Source organism: Ochotona princeps, chromosome 2, assembly GCF_030435755.1.
Source record: "Ochotona princeps isolate mOchPri1 chromosome 2, mOchPri1.hap1, whole genome shotgun sequence".
NCBI classification, from domain to species: domain Eukaryota; kingdom Metazoa; phylum Chordata; class Mammalia; order Lagomorpha; family Ochotonidae; genus Ochotona; species Ochotona princeps.
The window spans coordinates 124,865,567-124,887,085 of NC_080833.1; the positions used below are offsets into that span (position 1 = coordinate 124,865,567).

Genomic DNA, 21,519 nt, shown 5'->3' on the forward strand with positions numbered 1-21,519 from the left:
CCTGGCCAGCCCTATTACACACAGGTGCCTGTCAGAATTCTCTGGTCCCTGTGGAACCATTGATTCTTGGTACCTTTTTAAAAAGATGTCTTTATATATTTGAAAGGCAGAGTGACAGGAGAGGGAGAAATAGATTTCCCACCTGCTGGTTCACTTCCCAAATGATACAACAGTTAGGGCTGGGCAAAGGCCAAAACCAGCAGCCAGGGACTTCTCAGGGTCTCCTATGTGAGTAGCACATGGACCATCTTCTGTTGCCTCCCTGGATCAGAAGTGGAGAGACCGACTTGAACCTGTACTCTGAAATGTGATGCTGATGTCCCAAACAAAGGTTTAACATGCTGAGCTGTGATGCTGGCTCCTGGCTCTTGATACCTGGGAGAGGTTTGGGTGGGATGTGGGGATGCCCCCTTCGTCTTCAGTTTTTTGCACCCATGATCCTTTGCCTTGAGTTTGTCTTCCTCAAGCTGCCAAGTGGAAGCTTGTGTATCAGTATTTCTCACCATGCAGAGAGAGAGATAGAGAGAGATTATATTGGAAACTTGCACTTGGCATGATGGCACCCCATTTAGAAAGCTGGCTAGCGCCCACCTCCGACTGTAAGGTCTGTACACACCAGGCATTTTCAGATGGGTGGTGGCTGCCACACATCATTTCCTGTCTGACGCCAACTATGTTTAAAGATTCGTCCTCTAGCCGAGTCCTTTCTGTGCCCCATCTGCTGCATTTCCAGAGGGGACCGATCCATGGTGAAGGCAGGGCCCGGGTCTGTTGGTGGAGCCCAGTCCCAAAGGGAATCAGCTGGGATTCACTCTGATTGGATCTTCGCAAGTCTGTTCCCTGGATGTGATTGGCTGAGTTGCTTACTGCCTCCTGGTGTTTCTTGAAGCCTCAGGACCTGCCTGCAGGATTCAGTAGGGTGGTTCTGGGGCTTGGGGGGTCTGTCTGGTACATTTGGGGAGCAGACCCAGGAATGGATTTGAGGAGATGATGATCTCATTCATGTGACGCCAGCAGGGTCTGTAATATCCAGTGTTGGGGGAGGGTGAGAAATCAATTGTGAGGTTGCCTCATCTGCCAACTCCATATGTGTGCAGTTGGGAGTGTGCTACCTGCCATGCCACCTGCTCTGTACTGCAGGCCTTGTTGTAAGAGGTGAGCCCTTTGGGGTGGGTGCAATCCCAGCTCCGCTGTGCAGGGCCTCGGCTTGTTGCCTGCTAAACACCTCTTAACCAGGAGTGTTTGCATCATTGAATGAACTCAAAGTCAAGTAAAAGCTCTCTCGTCCTGCTGCACAACATAGTTAATCTAGGAAACTCACTGCCTAGCTATAAGAAAGTCCAGTGGGAGCCACAAGCTACACCCTGTGGGCCACATCTACCCAGTGGCCTGCTTTGTTGATAAAGTTCTATTGGTGCACAGCTAGGTCTATTCACAAGGGGTGCTTTGGTGCTGTCACACCAAGCTTGGTTCCCAAAGAGACCTTTTGTGCACAAAATCTGAAATAGTTACAGGCTGATCCTTAGAAGAAAAAAGTGCCAATGCTGTTGCAAAATGTTGTGTGATTGGCTGAGTTGCTCACTGCCTTCTGGTACTTTCTGGTACTTTCTTGGGCCAGCTCTTCACTGCCAGGGTGAGCCCATGTAGCAGAGGGCTTACTGCATCTCTGTCCCTGGTGGGAAGACCTAGAGCACATTCCTTCCACTCTGTGCTTCGGTCCCTTGTCCCTGGAAGGTGACTCATTGGAATGTGACTCAGCCCCCCCACACCAGAGGGAGAGCCTTAGAAGCCCTTAGCTTGGGCAAGGAGGGGGCACCTGATGGCAATGCCCCCTGGGATCCCTGTGACAGCCTCATGCCACTGGCTGGCCTTGCCAGGTCACCCCCACTCTTACTAGGGTCCCACAGGCCAGAACGTTTTCTCAAGGGCACCGACTGACTGGGTTGCTTTGGGTTTAAGGTTATGGCTTCCGTCTCATGTGTCCAAGAATCAGACAAGCTGACTTTTGAGGGGACACGGTCCGGGCCTGGCTTTGTGGTATGGAGCAAGTGCTAGTGACAGCCTCACAGAGCCGAGTCCCTTTGGGCAGCTGTCTCCCTCAATGGACCAGGCGCTGGTCCACACTGGCCAGGCCGGAGCGAGCTATCCAGGATGCGGATGCCTTGCTCCCAGCCTGTCCCCTTGTGGTCTGCAGTTTATTCCCCAAAACAAGATTTTTAATCCCTGGGCAGAGGAAATATTAGATTAGAGGTCTCAGGCTTCCTGAATGGGGTTTAGGAATGGGATTAAAGGGGGAAGAGGAGGGAAAAACACGCATGGGTGTGAGCAGGTGGATTGAGGTGGGAGAAGGCACCCTGATCTTGGGGTTTGAAGGCTTTGGAGTGGGGTGTTGTGTTTGGTTTGCTGTGTCTGGGAATCCTTGGGACTGACTTTCATGCATTGCCATGCCCAGCATCTCCCTAACCCCAGATACTTCCCCCTTCCCCATCGGGGACCAGGGGCTGGCAGCACATGATGAACTGGGGACCCTGAAGGTTTGCCACCACAGGTGTGACTGGGGCAAGGGAAGCTGGAGGTGAGCAACTGCCTTGCCTCTCCACATCCTCTCTTCCCGACAGCAGGGTCTCCCTGAGCCTCTGCGAATGACTGACAGGAAGAGGATGGCCTTTGCACTTGGGGTACGTCCCTTTCCCAGGATTCCAAGTGGCCCACACTCTCACAGGAGAGCTTGGACCTTGAAACCTGAGGGAGATTTTGTTCTTGTAAAAGCCAAGAGGGGCTGCAGCTGGGGGTATGAAGCTGGGGCTCTCAGAGCACCTGGCAAGACCCAACAGCGGCTTACAGATGCACCTGGGGAAGCATGCCCCTCCCAAGGGTGGCCTCAGGTCCTTGTCTCAAACCAGCGTGGGGAATAGAGACCGCTCAGCCTCTGGGGTCCATGGAGAGACTGCCCAACAAGACTTGTCGGAAAAGCATGTAGTCCCTTAGCTCTGAGCCTGTGCCCTGAGTACCTTGTGCCAGGCTGTGTCCCAGGTGCTTGGCATGAAGTCCATGGGCATCAGACAAAACCTCCCTTGCTAGTGGCACTCACAGGATAGACAATCAACACGGTCACAAAGCAGTCTACCCAGTGTGCTGAACGCCGACGTCAACAAGGGGGAGTCCTGTGGTGTCCAGACCTGGTTCTGAGCATTTTGTAGTTGGTCATCTATCTGCATACAGGGTCACAAATGAGGCCCAGTCCTGCCACAGATCTGACCTTTCACCTCAGTGGAGGGAGGAGCCCATTCCATCACTTTCGGGGAGAGACCAGGGACATGATTGAGTCACAGGGTAGAGCTCGGTCGTTCCCCCCGTAATCCTCACAGCCCCCACACTGCAGCCTTCTGAGACCAGGGACCCAGTGCTGCATCCGTGGAGAAGCCCTGTCCATGCACTGGTTTCCCCTGCAGAGAGCAAGGCAAGGCGGCTTGCCCGTGTTGGCACCTGGCCTGTTCCGGACCCCTGCCCCGTACGCTCGCCTCTGCTTTTGGTTGAGGCTTACTGCTTGCTTGGCAAATGATTCCTGCAAGGCAACTCAGGGCAGCTGAGGACAAAGGATGCCCTATGTGACATGGATATTTTGAGTATCACGGTCCCAGCAGACTGACCACTGCATACCAATCCCTGTCCAGGAATGGCAAGCAGGACACTCTCTGAGTGGGGTGGGGCGATGGCAGATGAGTCCAGGATGTGTCAGATGTGTCTGATGGCAGAGATACTGTCCTGTCTTGGAGAGTTTCCAGGGGCAGTTTCAGCACACCCATGGGTGCAGGATCTTACATCAGCACCTGCTTGTAGCAGGCATTCAGGCCCACAATAGTTCTGCACCTGGGGAAGCCCAGTGAGGCTGTGGGACTTGCTGAAGGCCACAGAGTTCATGAGTGGCAGGGATGGGACGCCACCAGCTGGGAGCCACACGGTCTCTGAACCCGCGGCAGGGTAAGAGGGGCCCTAAGTGATGCCCTCACATGCTGGGCACCACGGAGTCCCTATGTGCCTCCTCCTCTCCTCTCTTCTCCTTTGTTCCCGCCCCATTAAGGGATGACACTGCTTCCGTAATAAGCATTTAAAATGAGTATTGCTGGACCAGGGACGAGGAAGGAGGAGGGAGTGAGAGATTTGTAGGCAGGAAGATGGGGAGGGGGATCGTGGGGTGTTAAATAGCCCAGAATTTTTAAAAAACTGATGCAAATCATTGGTAGGAGAGAAAATTATGTGCAATTACGTTGTGATATTGGAGGGTTTTTGCCTAGCCCAGGCAACAAGATCTCATTAACAAGCAGAAAATAAGATTGAAATGGTGTGTAAAAGAGCTGAAAAATGAATTTGAATGCTGCGTTTGTCCACAATTACCCCGCCTTCACACATATTTTATTGCAATTTTTTTATTATTCTTAATCTCTGCATTCCTCAAAGCAGATTGGGGACATCCTGGCATTACCGGGGTGTCGGGAGGAGGCGCAGGGGATTTCCTGCCCCCTGAAAGGAGACCCCTTGTGCACACATCCTCCAAGACTGGGTTGTGGAAGGATCAGAATTCATTTCTCCGGCTTAGCAGGTTGTAGGAACACAGGGCTTTCACCCTGACCCACGCTCCCCTGCGCCGTGCCCGGTCTTACTTGTTCCTCCCTCCCTGGGTGACTTTCCTTGGCTGTCTGCTTGCTTCCTGCTGCCTTCTTGGGGTCTCCTTTAAGCCCTTCCTTCATCCAGAGGCCTGACTCTCAGGCTTTGCTCTGGAAGTGAGCCTGGAGCAAGAGAACCTGTGAGACACTTACCAGCCAGCAGCATGAAGTCCGGATTCTGGTTCGGCCATGTTGACTGCTTTGCTGTGTGACCCTGGACACTTGCTTAGCCTCTCTGGGCTTCCTTTCCCTTGTCTGAAAATGAGGGTGGTACTCCCTCCTTCTCAGGAGGAGCTACGAGTACCTAGGGAATGTCTGAGTCAAGTGCTTGGGATGCAGCTGGTGCATAATGAATGTACATTCTTTCTATGCCCTCCTCCATCTTGGCCCTGGCCCCTAACTCTGACTCACTTCTCTTCTCCTCTCTGTGGCCCTCTTTGCGCTGCTGGGAAATGTCCCAGTTGGTCTCCTGTCCTGGGGCCATGCAGGCCTCTGCTGCCCGCAGGTCGAGGAAGAGGAGATGTCTTGGTGCAGGTGGAAGCGTAGGAGGAGGATCTCCTCACTGTCCCCACCCTTGGGCTGGACGAGGTGGACATGACTCAGGCTTGAAGGCCATGGCTCTGGGTGACTTTTTCCCAGGGTCAGGAGGAAGCTCACTAAGTGCACGCCCCATACACCCACGCTATCCATTCTCACCATGGCTGGTGGGGTGAGGGTGGGGTGAGGTCAGGGCACATTGGTGGAAGAGGCCAGGTCTGCGTGACTGAGTTTCCTTGGAGCCACGGCTAGGCGGCTGTTCTCTGTGTCTGCCTTCCCCACCCACTTTCACTCTGCCCTGGAAGAGTCCAGCTGCAGAGCCCGCCTTCCTCCCCCACTCCAGCCCTGAACATGGTGCACATCAGAGGATGCGCCTGCCTGGTTCACTCTGGTCTCCAAATCCCTGTCCTTTTGCTCCTGGCCAGGCAGCCCCAGACCACAGCTGAGCTGCCCTTGGCAGTGGTGACTCCGGGAGGTGGCTTTCATCCTGGGCCCTGGGCATCCTCGAGCCCGCCCAGGACAGGGCCTGCCAAGATGCTGCCCTGTCCTGGGCCGCACCGCCTTTGTCCACGCTTCACCTCCCTCGGTGGGAAAGGCTGAGCTATTTCCCCCGGTGGTCCCCAGCAAGCAGAACCAAATGCCGGTGTCCCTCAAGGCTCCAGCTGCAGCCTGCGGGAGAGGCCCAGCCCCTGTGAAAGCCGAGCCCTGTTTATGTATCTGGCTTCCTCACCCCCATTTCCTGGGGGCAGTGCAGAGAGAAACAGCTCTTCCTGGGCAGCATGGCTGGGCTGGGAGCGGGAACTTTCCAGGCCCTGCCCACATCGGGATGTGGGGGTGATATTGGGTGCCTTTGGTCACTGCAGGAGAAAGAGGAGGGCAAGGCTGGCCTTTCCTACTTCCTTATAGGGCCGGGGGGGGGGGAGTGGAGGTCTGAGACCCCCTCCCAGTGCCTGAGCAGGAGATGGGGGTCTTGTTAGTGTCTGCCTCTGGACCACCAGGACCTCTGCATCCATTCACCGCACACCTGGGTAAGGTGTCGCAGGAACTCATCTCTGATCTGTCCCTTTGCCTGGGCAGAGTGAAGGCCCAGTTATACAGGCAGGGAGAAGAGCCTGCTTGGCATGGCATGGGACAAGTCTGGAGGTTTCCAAGTCTTAACCACTCTCGGCGTGTGATGACTGATCCTGGTGACATGTAACTCAGGATCTGGCACATAGTAGGCCAGCAGCAGCTGTCAATAAGCTCCAGGGTACCTGGCAGCTCTGTTGAATCCCAGCTGTGTTTTGTCCCGAGAGGATTCACGCCATCTATGGGTTGTTCAGTTTGCACTTGACTGTCAGCATGTGGGAGCCCCTTTAAATTCTCTTAGGAACACAGCACACAGGGCAGCTGGAAAACATGCATGATTGTTTGAGCTCTTGCAAAGTGTATTTTGGCAAAACAGACATCGCCTCACCAAAAGATCTGTTGTAGAAACTACTATGAAGAGTTGAAGGAAGTGCAGAGGGTATGTGGAGGAGCGGAGGTGTGGCCAGGGAGGACTTCCTGGAGGAGGGGTCCTGAAGGGGAGTCAGAAGCCAGGGATGCTATGGATGCCACAGCAGTCGCTGGTAGAGAGGCATCACAGCAGGACAATCTTGTGGTCCAGGGCTCTAATTCTCCTCAGTCACTTACAGCTGTGTGATCACAAGCAAGCGACGCAAGCTTGTGGACCTGTTTCTTCATCATCAGTGGGGACCTGTTGTATTGACCTTGCACGCAGTGCTGTGAGAAATAGATGAGGCTGAGGAATGCCCAGGACGAGGCCTGGCATACAGCAGGAGCTTAACCCTGTGCCCATTCCCCACCCCCTGCTTCTCCGAGCCCCGAACAAAAGCTGGGTCATTGAAACCTTGCTGGGTTTCACTGTGTTTCTGAACCTGGAGGTCAGGGCTAGTCCCTGGAGTGGGAAACCAGGAGACCTGAGCTCCCTGGGGCGCTGCCTGTCCCTGCTCTGTGCCATCTCAGTAGCTGCCTGCCTGTGTGGGGGTTCAGTCTCCCATCTGTGCAGTACAGAGATGGCCTGGGAGCAGAGCGCCACTGGTCCCAGTTGCTCACAGTCTGTGGGGCCTGTGCCAACACAGGAGCCCCAGCCTCTCGGCTGCGTGGGCAGGGCCCAGGCCTCTCAGGCTCTTGTCCTGCTGCACCCCATCCCCTGCCTCCTGGGGGCCCCTCCCTGGCAGGCCTGGGGCTTAATGGTGGCAAAGCTGCCTGCCTCCCTGGGAAAGAATTCAAATCTCAGATTTGTTCTTTCTGATTAGCACGAGGGCTCCAAACGAAACAGGCCCTGCAGATAGAGGGAAAGCAAATGGGGGAGATTAGCAATTAATACTGTGGGCAGACTCGGAGCTACACGGGCCCATCCCTGGGGTCCCTGATTGGGCAGGGGGAGGGGAGGCTGCTGGGATGGCCAAGAAAGTGGACGTAGGAGGCCAGGCAAGACCCCAAGTAGGAACATCATGGATGAGTTGCAGGCTCTGTCTCCAGCAGCCCTCTGCACCTGCTACTCCCTTGGCCTGGGGTACTTCCTCCCCACTGGCCATTGTCTTGAACCCAGTCCTACTTGGGTCCATTTCCTCGACCCCTCTCCCTCCCCCCTCATGGTGAGTTAGCTAAGCTTTCCCCTGTATATTTGGTCATGTTTTCTATCAAAAGTACCTGTCAAATACCACTAAGTAATGATAATAATAACGAGGTTCAGTCTCCTTGAGCCCAGGACGCTGCCTGGATTAGTTCCCTCATTCTCCAAACATTCGCTGGGGAGGAATTATTTCCGTCTCTCCATGAGGGGCGAGGGCAGAGGCACTGGCTAGTTTACATAATCCATCCCGGGTCAGTGGCTGACAGGCTGTAGGGCCTAGACTTGAGCCCGGCTTGTCTGGCTCAGGAGACCATACTGTCAGCTGGTGTGAGCTCCACTTCCCAGTGCTGGAGAAATTTCTAAGGGCCAGGAACTTGACCTTTAAGTTTGACCATATGCATGACTTGTAAGAAGCTGGAGTGCAAGGTCATGGAGTGGGTGGTGGTGGGAGTGGTTTCTAACACGGTCCCTCCCTGCCTGTGTGACTCCAAACAAGAGTTCCCCTGCCTCAGGCACCTTCCAATGCCCCACCCCGCCGCATAAAGCCAAGCTGATGGCAGCTGCTAGCACACAGAGCTGGACCGGGCAGTGGGTGTGTTTGTTTGGATGCAGAGTGTGTGCATACACATACAAGCACGTGGAGCAGCCCAGGCACCAAGGGAGGCAGCTCCTTGCAGACAGCGATGCCATGAGGCTCAGGCAGGGACTGGGATGGGCCCAAGGCCATGGTGAGGTGGTGCAGGACCAGGGCCGGGGCCTCCTGAGGCAGCGTCCTCCAGCCCCATTCCCCTCAGCCTGGTGTCTGGCCTGCAACCTTGAGCATCTGTAGCGCCCCTTCCTGTTTCCCTCTCCAGGTTCTAGTCCTGCTCCACCTGAATCCCCGTGGTGGTGCTTCTCCCTCAGGGTCCTCTCCCAGATGTGCCCCTACTCCTCTGTCAGCAGGCACAGGTGTGTGAGTCACCCCCGGGGGGGGGGGGGCTCTGCCCAGGCCATTAGCAGCTGCTGAGATGAGTCCCCTGGGAGATCTGGGCTGGTCTCCCTCGGGGCATGGTTGGGGACCTTTCCTGGGGACAGGCCTTAGTGCCAGCGTCCATTTCATTCTTGCCAAAACTTTCCCTGGGGCTCACTGATGGGTCTGTTTTGTACCCTGCCCCTTCCTTCTTGTTTCTCTTCCTCTCGCTCTTCCCCTGGACCCACCTTCTCCTACACCTTCACTCCTATACAACCCCCCACCCCAGTTCCCTACTCTCAGTCTTATCCTCACTTCCTGCCTGCTCTCTGCAAGCCCTTCTGTTTCCTCCTCCTCCTTCTCCTTTCCCCTTTTCCCTCCTAGGCGCCCAGCTCTCCCACTTGGCCCTGTGTGTGTTGCTAGGCTGCTGCGGGCACCGGGCTGGGGCCAGGGCTGGGGCCTGGCAGGGAGTGTGGGGGAGGCTTCGTGGTCCCCCTCCACGCGCTCCGCTGCTGCTGCCACTGCCGCGCCTTTGATCCATGGCCCGAGGCCTCCTGACAGTGGAAAATGCAGGGAGACAAAACCACTCAGTTAAAGTGATTCCCAACAACTGTGTCCCCGAGATAAGGATGCCCTTGGCTTGGTGGCCGCTTGATTCCCCGCGGCCCAGGCTTGGCGTCCCCGCGCCAGGCTGGGCCACAGCCGGGTTTGCATGAGCTCCGTGGCTGCCTTGCTAGCGCAGGGGCTCATATCCACTCCCCGTGCTTTCCATATACCCCTCGGGCCCTGAACCTTCTCACCCCACCCTGCCCTCTCAGCTTCTGGTTCCTTCTTCCAAGACCCTCAAGCCTAGGCAGCCACATCCCCTGTTCTCCCCCTCTCTCCCGCTTCGCCCCCACCCCCCGGGGGCTGTCAGGTCTCAACTTCTCAGATCTGGTTCTCCCTGTACACAAGGCAAGGGCCAGGTGCCTGTGGATCTAGCCTGGCGCCTAGAAGGGCTATCTCGCCACTGTGGGCATGTCTTGGTACCTCCCAGCATTCATTCCGTTCCCTGGGCAGGTACACTGAGGGCACCAGGTGTTCTCTACCTGGCCCTTGGTCTCAAGAACCTTGCAGTATGTTTGACCATGGCTATGTACCCTGAGTTGGGCGATTTATGCAGAGGAGAGGCTATCTCCTGGAAGGGTGTGTGGCCCCCAGTCCCTGGTCACCATGGTTGGGTGGGGTCCCTGGCGGCTTTCCCCCTGACCCCTCCATCCTTGATAAGCTGGGGTTTAGTGTGACACTGGGTGGCTGGCAGACCTGTGTATGCAAAGTGATCCCAAAAGGAAGTTCAACTCAACCTCTGAGCTCTGGGTGTGCTGTTGGGGACAGAGAGAGTCAGTGGGTGTGTTGGGGAGACTAGCATGGGCACAGTGCAGCCCATGATGAGGCAGGGCTGTCCACAGCCACAACTGGCACAAAAGGGATAACCCTGACAGTCAGGGAATGCCTCTGGTGGTGGCACCAGGCCGGAGGCTGCTGGAAGCACACTGCTGGTCGCCCCATCCAGGTTCCAGGAGCGTGCATTCTTCACAGGGCAGGACAGTCAGAGCTCGCACTTCCCAAACCTTGCGTCAGAATTATCCAGAATGCCTATTGGCCTCAGTTCCCAGGCTGCACCCTGATGAGGGGTGTGTGTGCTTCAAAGCCTGGTGTGGTAGAAGCACTGTGTTAGCCAGTTCTGAGCTGGTCACCCCCGCCCCCCGTCCACCCCAGGGGAAAGCTGGAGGCCATCTGGACTGCCCCCTTTCCCGCCTCAGCTTTTTGATGCCCTGGGATCCTGGTGTACCCCACTGGCACCAGACCTGTTCTTTAGAAAGCAAGCTCTAAACTGGGCAAGATCTGTTTTTGGTGACCAGGGACCTCCCCAGCAGTTGCGAAGCCAGATATTCCTGCAGAAATGATGCCTGCTTCGTGTCCCACGCTTCCGCAGCTCTGAAGATGGAGGGGGTGGGCAGCAAGACCTTGCTGAGGGAGGGATGGCTGTGGCAATGGCCTGGCTGCATAAAGAGCGGATGGACACCATTTTCTGGCCTCAGCCCCTGCTGTGTGTGCATGGAGCCCCGGGAGTAGGTTCAAACAGCATGAGTCAGGCAGCCAGCACGGATGGAGAGGGACTGGGGAGGAGTGTATGTGACCCCAGGGGGGAGTCGCTCCTGGCTCTGCTCTTGTTCCTGTCCCCCTGTGCCACTGAATGCCACTGTGGGGCCAGCAGAGAGTGTGCGGACTTGAAGCGTGGCGCCCTGGGGACTGCCGGGTGGAGCTGGCCCTAAGCCTGATAAATGCGAACCTCTCACCAGACCCTGGCTGTCTGACCTGCGGCAGCAGAAGATGACAGTCCCATGAGGACCCTGATTCTTTGTGACCCATGTCACAAAGAGGACGTGTCCAGGCTGAAATTGAGACATGTAGCCTGGAGCAGAAACGCCTGAGCACTCCCATTCCCTCAGGAGCTCCCTCTCCATCTTGGTTGGAGATCATGCTCCCCCACCCCCTGTCCCTGGCATCCCTTCCTGAGTCCCTGGTGTGCTGACCCTGAGTCCAGACCCTCTCTTGGACTCTGGGGTGAAGCAGCTTTTTCTCTTGGTGGGTGGAAAGGGGACATCCTCTTCTCTGACCCCAGATAGCAGGCCTGTGTCCACAGCCATCATCTGGGAACCCTGCAGCTGGTGAAGGCAGCATCGTTGCTCCTACTCACTGTTTCACCCCCACTTGGAGACCTTCTGCAGGCTCAGAGAAATAGCACTCAGGGTGAGCAGCCAGGGGTAGCAGCCAGGATCTCGGGCCCTTGCCCCCTTTCAGGCTAGACCCTGGCGTTGCGGGTCAGCTCTATGCTTTCCGGAGATCTCCCTGGGTGTGTGTGTGTGTGTGTGTGCCATTTTGAAAGCACCAACTGAGGTGCAGCTCTCACGCCCTGTCTAACTGCCCCCTCCCACATGTCCCCATGAGTTCGTTGCTGTGACTCGGGGCGGGGGGGGATTAGACAGCAGGAGATGGAGACAGGAAGGGGTCCCAGAGACCAGGAGGCAGGGGAGCCAGGGAACCCGGCCAGGGGCTCCCCAGCCAGGCTGTTTCCAATGCTGATGAGCAGATGGGTGAGATAGGGGTCCAGTGCCCTGACATCGAGGCTCAGCCCTGCCCTGGGCTAAAGAACAGAGAAATCAGGGAACAGGAAACCAGAAGGGACCAAGGACAGAAAAAGGAACAGGGTGATAACAAGGAGAGATACAGTCGGCGAGGAGGGTGGGCAGAGGCTCCCAGGAGTGTAGGCTGGAGAGGGAGACCCCTGAGCTGCTGGGCAGGTGCGGCGAGGGAATGTGAGGCCCCACACAGAGAGGCCAGCCCTGTCTCTGCAGCCAGAGGACCCAGATTGAAAGATTCCAGCTCTGTGGGGGTCCCAGGTGCGAGGTCCCAGTCATCTGGCAGGGCCCCTTCTCTCCACATCCCCTTCGGCCTCTTCTCCCCAGAGTCCTTGTGTCTCTGGTAGGGCCCTTTCCCCAGGCGCAGGGGTTGAACCTCAGCTGCCCTGCCCCCCAGTGTGTTGGTGGTTGGTCCCAGAGCCTGGGGTGAGAAGTCCTGTCCTTTAGCCAAGTGTTTCCGTTTAGTCCCGGATGCCACCCTGACAGGTGTACCCCTGTGACTAATGTCCCCAGTTCCCTGCCCTCCCACTCCCGGGACCCACCCTTCCTCCCGGAGCCAGGGCTGCCGTGTGAGTGGGTGGTGGCAGGGCAGCACAGGGGTGGGTGCAGGATCCCCTCCTGGCCTGTCTTCTCCCCCTGTAGACCCCCTCCTCTGGCCACTGGAAGCTGAGAACAGAGCTGTTTCAAAGCAGGGTTGGAGGCTGAGACTGAGCATCCTGGCAGCTCCTGCCTTCCGGCCCTATCATGGTGGTGACCCTGTGATGGTGACAGCCCAGTCTTGGGTGTTCTGGGGCAGAGCAGGGAGGCTTCGGGGGTGTCCTGGGAGCCCCTAGAGCTGTGATGAGGGCATTGCTGAAGACATGCCTTGGGTTTGAACTTGGGTTCTGCAGTGAGACCAGAGCACAATCAAGCTGAGGGGCCTGGCTGGACGCCTGAGACCATGGTTGGAGTTAGATCTGCCACATGGAATTGGAGAGTATTAAATGCTCTCTGGGTGTTCTTCTATGAGATGCAGCGGACAGCAGTACCCACTTGCCATGTGTTCATGGGCTGCATGGCTTGGAACAGCAACGGGCATGGAGCTGGCCTTGAAGAAACACGGGTAGGGGACTGCAGACAGCTTGCATCTGGAAGCGTGGCCGGCTCTAGGACCCTCCAGTGAGGCTGGAGCTGTGTGTATGGGACAGGGACAGGTAAACTGTCAGCACTGCGTTCTTTGCTGTTGCCGGCGCCAGCCCCAGCAGAAAGCCGCTGTCTCCACCCGCATCTTTCCTGGGCACGGGAGGACGGAAACACGACAGCATCTCCATGTGGCGTCCTCAGCCTCTTGTTTGTTTGGTGCGTTGGCGCCGTGGGCACGGTTTTGTTAATTTTGTCGCTGCCTTTATCAAGTGGGGAATTCACAGGCGCTTTATCCTCGATAAGTGGATTAGTCGGTGAGCTAAACAAGAAGGTGTGGAACGCGGGGGCTGCTCCAGAGAAGATATTTGTTTCGCAAAGAATGGCACCCGTGTTCTCTGCCCCATGCGGGCCAGGCAGGCGGGGCGGCTGCTGAGGGGCTTCACAGGATTTCAACGAGCTGGAGGAACCCACCCTCAGGGCAGCTCATGGGCAGCAGCCTCCCCAACCCCTGGGGCTGAGCCCTTGGGTCCTCCAGGATGGGACTGGGGCCCTGAGTCAAGCCTGGCTGCAGTACACAGGTCCTTTTCATGGTATCACCTCCCTCACCATGCTGCCTCTGCTTTATCCCTTCCCTCTTTTCCTTCCTTTTTGTTGCCTTTCTCCCCCTATCCCCCACCCCAGTGGGCGCCTTTTCACTTTGGGGAATTCATGGTCTGGTTGAACATAACCAAGTGATTTCATAGACCCCCATACAAGGCAGTGAGAGGTGAGAAACGACATCTCCATCTGTCACCTTCGATGGGATGCTCTCTAAGGCATGGCCGGCAGGTGCACCTTAATGCTTCTCAAAACTTTTCTTCAAAGCCCCCCTGGTAATGGTTGAGCCTAGAGGTGGGATGAACACTGGCTCCTGCATTTCCTTCGAGGTGCGTATAGATCTTGCATTCCTTGCCATGGTGGAGCCATCTCTGCTGGCCAATCATAATAGGATGAATTTGTGCCTTGTTTAATCTGCAACTTTGCAGGCCCCAAACTGGTTGCTAAGAATTCAGAGGAAAGCTGAGATAACCAGGGCATCCTGAGTCTGTGAGATGAGAAGGTGAAGCAGCGATGGAAACAGCAGGCTGAAGACTTGGGTCTCAAGGAGAGTTGCTGTTTGGAAAGCAAGGCTGGAAGGAGCCACAGGGTGCCCGGGGAGAGATGAGGGTAGACACATGGCTTTCAGAAGCTTTGCTCTGCAGAACCCAAGGTGGAGCAAGGTGCACAGGAAGGAGGGGAGGGGAGGGCTGGGAGGATGCTTGGTCCAGATTGGCATAACGGGGGAGGAACCACATAGTTTCCTTTCCCTTCTGTTTAAACTAGGAGCACTAAGGATCTTGAGGTCCCTGCCCTGTGCTACAGTGGGAACCTGGAGGGGAGGGGAGCAGTGGAGTAGAGACCCCGAGCAGGAGAGAGAAAAATGGAACAGAGCTGCCCGGGTCCCCAGCTGGTCCTTAGCCGCGCCTTTCCACCCCAAGCTGCCTCCAGCTGAGTGTGATTTTGCTATTTATTTACATGTAATTATTGCTATGAGGTGCAGATATTAACACTGTCAAGAGCAATTTGCTCTGACATTTTTCACTCGCTCAGCACCCCAGCCACTCTCGACAGGACCCAGGGCTCTCCTGGATCAGGCTGCTGCGCGCTTGGCGGCCCGGCCGGGGAAGCACCCAGCTGGTAAGGAGTGGCATCAGCAAGCTCCTGGGCTCTTCTGCAAAGTCATTAAAGTGCGAAATTGAATTTGGTCTGGGAGCAGGCTGGCTGGGCCCTGCTAGTCCAGCCCAGGCTGGCTCAAGGCCTGTCTGCTCTGCCTGCCATGGAGCAGACTGGGCAGGGGCGCAGGGTCCTGTGGTTGAGGCTGGCAGAGGGCAGTGAGGCAACTGATGCTGATGGTGGAGGACCATTGTCAGAAAGTTGGGATCCACAGTGCCAACCCTAGGGGTGATCCCAGCATGGCTGTGGCTCAAGGAGTGGGAGTACAGTTCAAAGCCTGTCCGCTCCATTCCCTAGTCTCCTCTCCAGGAGGCACAGCATGGCACCTGGTCGCTGAGGTGCTTGGGTGGAGCCAGTTAAGCTGCTTAGGCCTCCTGTACAGGGTGGGCAGCACCTGAGCCAGCCCCACACTCTGGGAGACAGGTTTGAATGGACGCCTCTGAGTCCCAGCCCCATCACTTAGTGCTGCTGCAGATAGAGCACATTCTGCAGCTTCCTAAAGCCTCAGCTTCCCAAGCTGTGCAATGGAACATTTTTCATCATAACCATATTCTTTGACTCCAAGCCAGTTTGGTGCTGGTACTTTCTTGAGTTTTTGTCAGAAGGTGTGGGTTGAAGTTTTTGCCCAGCTTCCTGTCACCCAGTCAGGACCAGGTACGGAGGCCCAGAGCATTCCAGTTTCAGAAATATGGGCACGTGTGTCCTTGAACCGTGTCCTTCAGACATGGTGTTGGTGCTGCCTGCACACAGCAGGCTGTGATTCTCACTCCATGCAAGCATCCCAGGTGCCAGGGGCCATTTCATGCCTACAGAAACTGAGGCCCGGGCAGGCATTTGTTCATGACACTGGCTGATTGTACAGAGTGGGCAGGCAGCGTCTGGGCATCACGGCCAGGAGGCCCTAACGCATTGTGATCAGTGCCGGCTTATGTGCCCAGGTACTAACGAGGCCTCGCTGCCAGCACTCAGCACCTGCCATGGGTAATCTGCATCCTCATTTCCGACCATTACCAGCAGAGACCCCCCCACCCCCACCCCGGGTAGTGGGGCTGTGAGCCCTGGCCTCCCAGTCCTCCTTCCTTCCAACCTGGGCTGGGGCCAGAGTCAGGAAGTCCCCCTCCCTTCCTTCCCAAGGCTCAGCCAATTAGGCCCCTGACACCTGGAGCCAATGACAAACTGTTTTTGTCACTTGCTCTCTGTCTTTCATTAGGACTGCATAGGAGGGGGAGGAGGGAAGGCGGGGGAGACGGGTTCTTTCATGCTTAGTAAGGCAAGATACATTAATTACAAAACGGCCATTTGCCGCGTGAAAGTGTGCTAATTAAATTTATGCAATCATTATCTTTAAATAGTCATATCTTTCCCGGCGATCGGCCCCTGCCTTCCCCAGCCCCGCCACTGCTCTAGTCGCTCTAATCCCTGGCCGGCGTTTATCGCACCATCAGAGATGGGCTCTGAATCCCCCCTGCATCCCACCAGCTCCGGCACCCGTCAGGGGCCTGGAATCCTTGGATCCATCCTGGCATGGTCGTCTTAAGGCTGGAGCCAACCTCAGAATCTCCTCCGGGGGGTGGGGGAGCTCAGATGTTTCTAGATGTTTCTGGATATTCAAAGATTGATGTCTTGGAGACCAGACATTGGAAGCATTCTGTCCACCCGCCTTCCCCACCTGCAGACAGCCTTTAACCTAAAGGCACGGAGGCCCCAGGGGTGGGGAGCTCCTTGAAGTCCATTGGGTTGCAGAATTGGGGAGGGGTTATGAGCAGGCAAGGCCCTGTGTGCCCGCTATTCAGATAGATTCACTCATCTATGTATTTGCTCACTCATTCATTCATTTTTTTTCACACGTTCATGAATCTGCTCACTTAGAATGTTTGTCAGGCACCTGCTAGTTGTCAGGCATGGGGTATAAAGTGAGGATTTGCCCCCAGGCAGTTCCTGGGGTGGTGTGTGTGTGTGTGTGTGCTCGCGCACACAAGTTTGTCTTGGCAGGCAGTGGCGCAGCATCAGGCCCAGTCTGTATGAGCCAGAGGCTGGGCTGCGCCGTTCTCCTGGACCAGCTGCAAGTGCAGGGATGGGATGTATCTGCACTCAGCTTAGCCAGGTCTTTCCCTCCACCCACCAGGAGGCTCACACCCAGACCTCTGGTGCACACCCACACATGGTCCATCCTTGCCCCTTCACCCACACAGAGCTTGCCCCTGGAGTCTCCTCCTGAGAGGAAGATGGGGAACCGTATGCTGGTCGGAGATGGTGGTTGGGGACCTGAGCTGAGGGCCTGGACCCATCCCTGCAGAGTGCCAGCTGGGAGAACATGTATGGGACATGTGTTCCCCATGCATGTGCTGTGCTTAGTCCCCTACACACATTCAGTCATCCGCAGACTGACACATGCACACACAGATCACCCACACCTAGGCAGCGCTCAGCAGTGGTGTGCCTAACCCTTCCTAGGCATGCGCAGAACTCCCCTCCACAGATACCCATATAGCACTCCCACGTGCCCATGCATACATACACCATGTTCCTTACACATGTGAAGAGTTAATGCACACACACACACACAGTGAGTTACTGAATGAACTGTCCATGGTAAATGAAGACCACTACTGGATGCAGGGGTGACTCTGGATGAACCCCTAAACCTCAGTTCCCTCATTCAAATACCGGGGTGACTGGTTCCTGGAGTGGTGGTGAGGCCTAGGGCCGCGGGCTGTCAACTTTCAGGGGACAGCAGCAGCCAGGCTGGAGCTGGTTTGGCGGGAGTGGTAAAAAAGGAAGGGAGTTGGAGCTTGCTGGCCAGACTGACTGGTGCAAGCAGTGTAGGGGTGGAGCATTGTGGGGAGGGTTGGGGGTGAGCGGAGCTGGCAGGTGAGGGGCTGGGGACTGGAGCCCTGCAGGAAATCTTTTTTTTTTTTTATTAATTATTGTGTATTATGTGACAGTTTCATAGGCTCTGGGAATCCCCCCACCCTTCCCCCTCCCCTCCCCCCCGGTGGATTCCTCCACCTTGATGCAGTATTACAGTTCAAATTCAATCAAGATTCTTTCCTTGCAAACATATAACAAGCACAGAGTCCAGCTACTTATTGTCCAGATGGGTTGAACAGTTTCTTGGGGAGACCATTTCTGGTCCAATGTTAGAGCTGGTAGAATATCATCCCAGTCAATTAAGAGTCCCAATATAACATCAACAGCAATTTGCAATATTATGGAATTGACATGGTTTTGAGTAACCAGTATGTTAAAAAAATAAATAAATAAAAATAAAAAAACAGCAAGTCCTAACCACAACCTATGATTAGCTCATTGACATTTCAATTTTAGTTTATATACAGGACCTGCTATATACCTTAAAATGCCTATAAGGTACCATCTTGTTTGGAAGCTCCCAGTCAGCACCTGAAGCCCATTACTGCTGTCCGCAGGGGGAAGGCAGAGGGGAGGGGGGCCCAGATCCTCTTAGTGGAGAATTGAGAGGCAGGGAGTGGTGGTGGCCCCTGCCTGGCTGTGAGATTTCTCCACTTGCACTAATCTCAGCGTGGAGCTGGGATAGGCGGTGGGACTGGTGTGTGTGTGTGTGTGTGTGTGTGTGTGTGTAAAGGAGGGTGTGGAGAGTGTATTGGGGCTGCAGGAGGGTAGACTAGGCAGGCAGGTAAATTATGGCACTGTGAGGCTGTCATGTCTGTGCCTGCATGTGGAGGCATGGGTCCTGGTGGCACATGGGGATGGGGAGGGGTGCTCTGCAGCTCGGCAGGTGCTGTCTTTGCTGTGTGCTCCTGCCAGCTCGTGTACGTGTCTCTGTGCCTGTCATGGCTCTTACAGGTGTGCATACTCATGGTGTGAGCATGACAACAGTGACGATTTGAAAACAGAGATTCTGAAAATTGTCTGCAGTTGGAATCTCTGGGGAGTCTTTTTCCCCCCTGGGGGTCTTAAGTCAGCTTTGGCAAGTGGGTGCCGAGAACCAGGACCAACACAGACAGCAGACGGGTCCTAGCTCTTTGTAATGACGCAGTAAGAATCATTCAGGGTGGGGTCCTGGGCACCCAGATGGACTCTAGGTCCCAGGCCTATAGGGGCTGGGTGGTGACCCAGGCCACCTTGGCTGACTCCCATGCTTGAAGACTGCCCCTCTCCCAAAGATCAAGGGAATGGATAAGCTATACCTGCCACCTGCAGGCAAGAGCATCCTTGGACCCCCAGCTGGGGCCTGGGGCAGGAGGGCATTGTGGGTTTATACTGCCCTCAGTCTGTTGTCACTAACTCAGTGTCTGACTGTTCCCACAAGTTGTCTTCCCAATTTCACATGTGTATCAGGTGTGCTTACATGTTTGTGCCTGTCTCTGTGTGTAGGTGTGTGCATAGTGAGTTTCAAGCCTAGTTGGGGTGCAGATGTAAGGGTGATAGGGACCCTCGATGGGGGTATCAAGACAACATTGCCTGCTCACCTGGCAGGAGGCATGATGCATGTGTTGCACTTGGCTCAGGCTGCTCTGTGCCCACGTGGCATGGAGCGGGGACGTTCTTGGCCCTTGGGCTGGGAGAGGTCCCAGACTTACCAGCAGGATCTGCATTCCTGGTGGCTCCCTTTGTAGAGTAGGGGAGCAAGTTGGGAGCAATGTGGGCTTATGTTCCGGGTAGTTCTTCGTTCAGAAGCATTGGGTGCCATCTCCCCCTGGGGAAAGAGGAAGAGAGAGATGGTCCCTGACTCAAGGAGACCCCAGAGCTTGTTCACCAGGGACCAGGCCAGGACCTTGAGCCCCTTCGCCTCTCCCCCTCCTCCATCCCTCTAAATCGGGTGGGCAGGGGATGGGAGACGTGGCATTGATCGGGAACAAATGTGGCACTGACACTGTGTTAACATTCTATGCGCATCTGCTCATTTAGCCCTTATAGTAAGGTTATAGGTGGCTACAGCAAGAATCATTCCCATCATTCAAATGAGAAAACTGAGGCACAGGGATTCCAGTAATTGTTCAGGGTCCCAGCTGGTCAATGGCAGAACGCAGATGCCAACACGAGACATCCCCACTCCCCATCTGTACTGCATGGCCCAGTGTCCTCTGCTGTGTCTCTTTGAACCTCAGAGTAAACCCTTCTCCACTCCCCCCACCGCTAGGCAGTGTCGGGATGGGAGCCCGACCTGCAGCTGATCCTGACATCCCTGATCTCATTATTTCAGGCTCTGTTCCCAGAGAGGTCCCGCCATCCTGACCTCATGGCCTCCAGCCCCTGCACCCCCGCTGCCCCATCCCACTCTGCACCCCGCTGTGGCCCCCGCCCGCCTGGCCCCTGCCACGGAGCCCCGGTGATGGTGATCGCCCCTTCTAATTGCTGCCGTGCTCCCAGAGCTGTGCTCGGTTATCACAGAGGGTGCAGATCCCGCAGCTCAGCCGCCTTGGTCCCAGGCCCTCAGGGCCAGCTCAGGAACGTAGGAAATTAATTACATTTCTCGATCCCCTTCTTTTAAAGTAGGGGAGTGCGCAGGCAAGCAGGGTCTGTGCAAGGGGGGCTCCACCCCTGAAACCTGCTAGCCTCTCCCCAGCGGCGGGCGGAAGGGAGGGTGGGGCCCACGCTCCTCAATGATTTAGTCTGGTTGAGGCTGGGACTGATTTGGGGTAGAGCGGGAGGAAGGGGTTGGGGGCTGGGTGAGGGGTGGGTAGAGGAAAGGAGAGGAAGGGATGGCTGTCAGTCAGCTTGACGGACAGGCCTGAGATTTGCCTTCAGATAAAATCTTACAGATGTGGAGGTCGGTATTGATTTTGAGTTAGTAACCGTAACATAGCAAGAAGTAATACATTAGTGAGAGCAAGGTCACGGGGAACACGGCAGACCCACCCGGGGAGAGGCCGGAGCGTTCTTGAAGGGGGTGGCTGACCACAACAGACCAGGACTTCCTCAAGTTCAAAAGTTTGCGGGCCCCAGACCTCAACTGGGCCCCTCCCCGTGGCCAAAAGCTTCCTGCATCTGCAGGCAGAGAGACCCGAGAAGGGCTGGATGTGGGCGCCTCCCTGGGGCCTGCGGGGCTGGGCCAGCCTTTGGCAGCCTGTGGTAGGGTGAGGTGGGGTGGGGCTCTGGGACACCTGGGCGACCTCATCCCACCTGTGTGATGCCAGATGAGCCTGTGCCTCAGTCTCTGGTGGTGGCTGTCCCGGTTGCTGGTGGCACTCTGGCTGGAGACCGGAGGGTGGGGAGAAAGCCAGCTGCTGTGTCCTCAGACCTCCAGGGACTTGAATGCCTCATGGCCTAGGTCACACATCTTCATTCATGCCGACCCAGATGTGGAGCTGATTGGGTGTTCCAGGACAAAGCCCATGGAACAAATCCCATTCTAGGAGGTGCTCCCTGGGCCTGAGCTCTTCAGGAACTGGCCGGTGGTGGCCAGGACCAAGGTCTCCAGAGCTTGAACAGAGGACTGTGGGAGGCCTGCAGCACCCAGGATTTTGGTCTGAACCTTGACCTTCTGCTTCCCCTCTCAGGGCCTTTGCACTTGCTGATTGGCCTGCCTGGAAACTTGTGGCTGGTTCTTTGTAGTCCTGCTGAACGTCTCCTCTCCCTTGCCCAACTCCCCCTCCAACATCCCATTCCACATCCCCTTACTTTTCCTCCCTAGCATTTTTCAGGATCAGAAATGGCCATTTATTTGTAGAGCTTCCTGCTCTAGGAGGATGTGCAATTGGGCTCGCTCAT

At 55.9% G+C, this 21,519-nt stretch overlaps 1 pseudogene; it reads left to right on the plus strand.

Annotated features, from left to right (window-relative positions):
- The window catches only part of LOC101536152 (paired box protein Pax-7-like), a 39,678-nt pseudogene that overhangs the window by 9,503 nt on the left and 8,656 nt on the right, over window positions 1-21,519 (plus strand).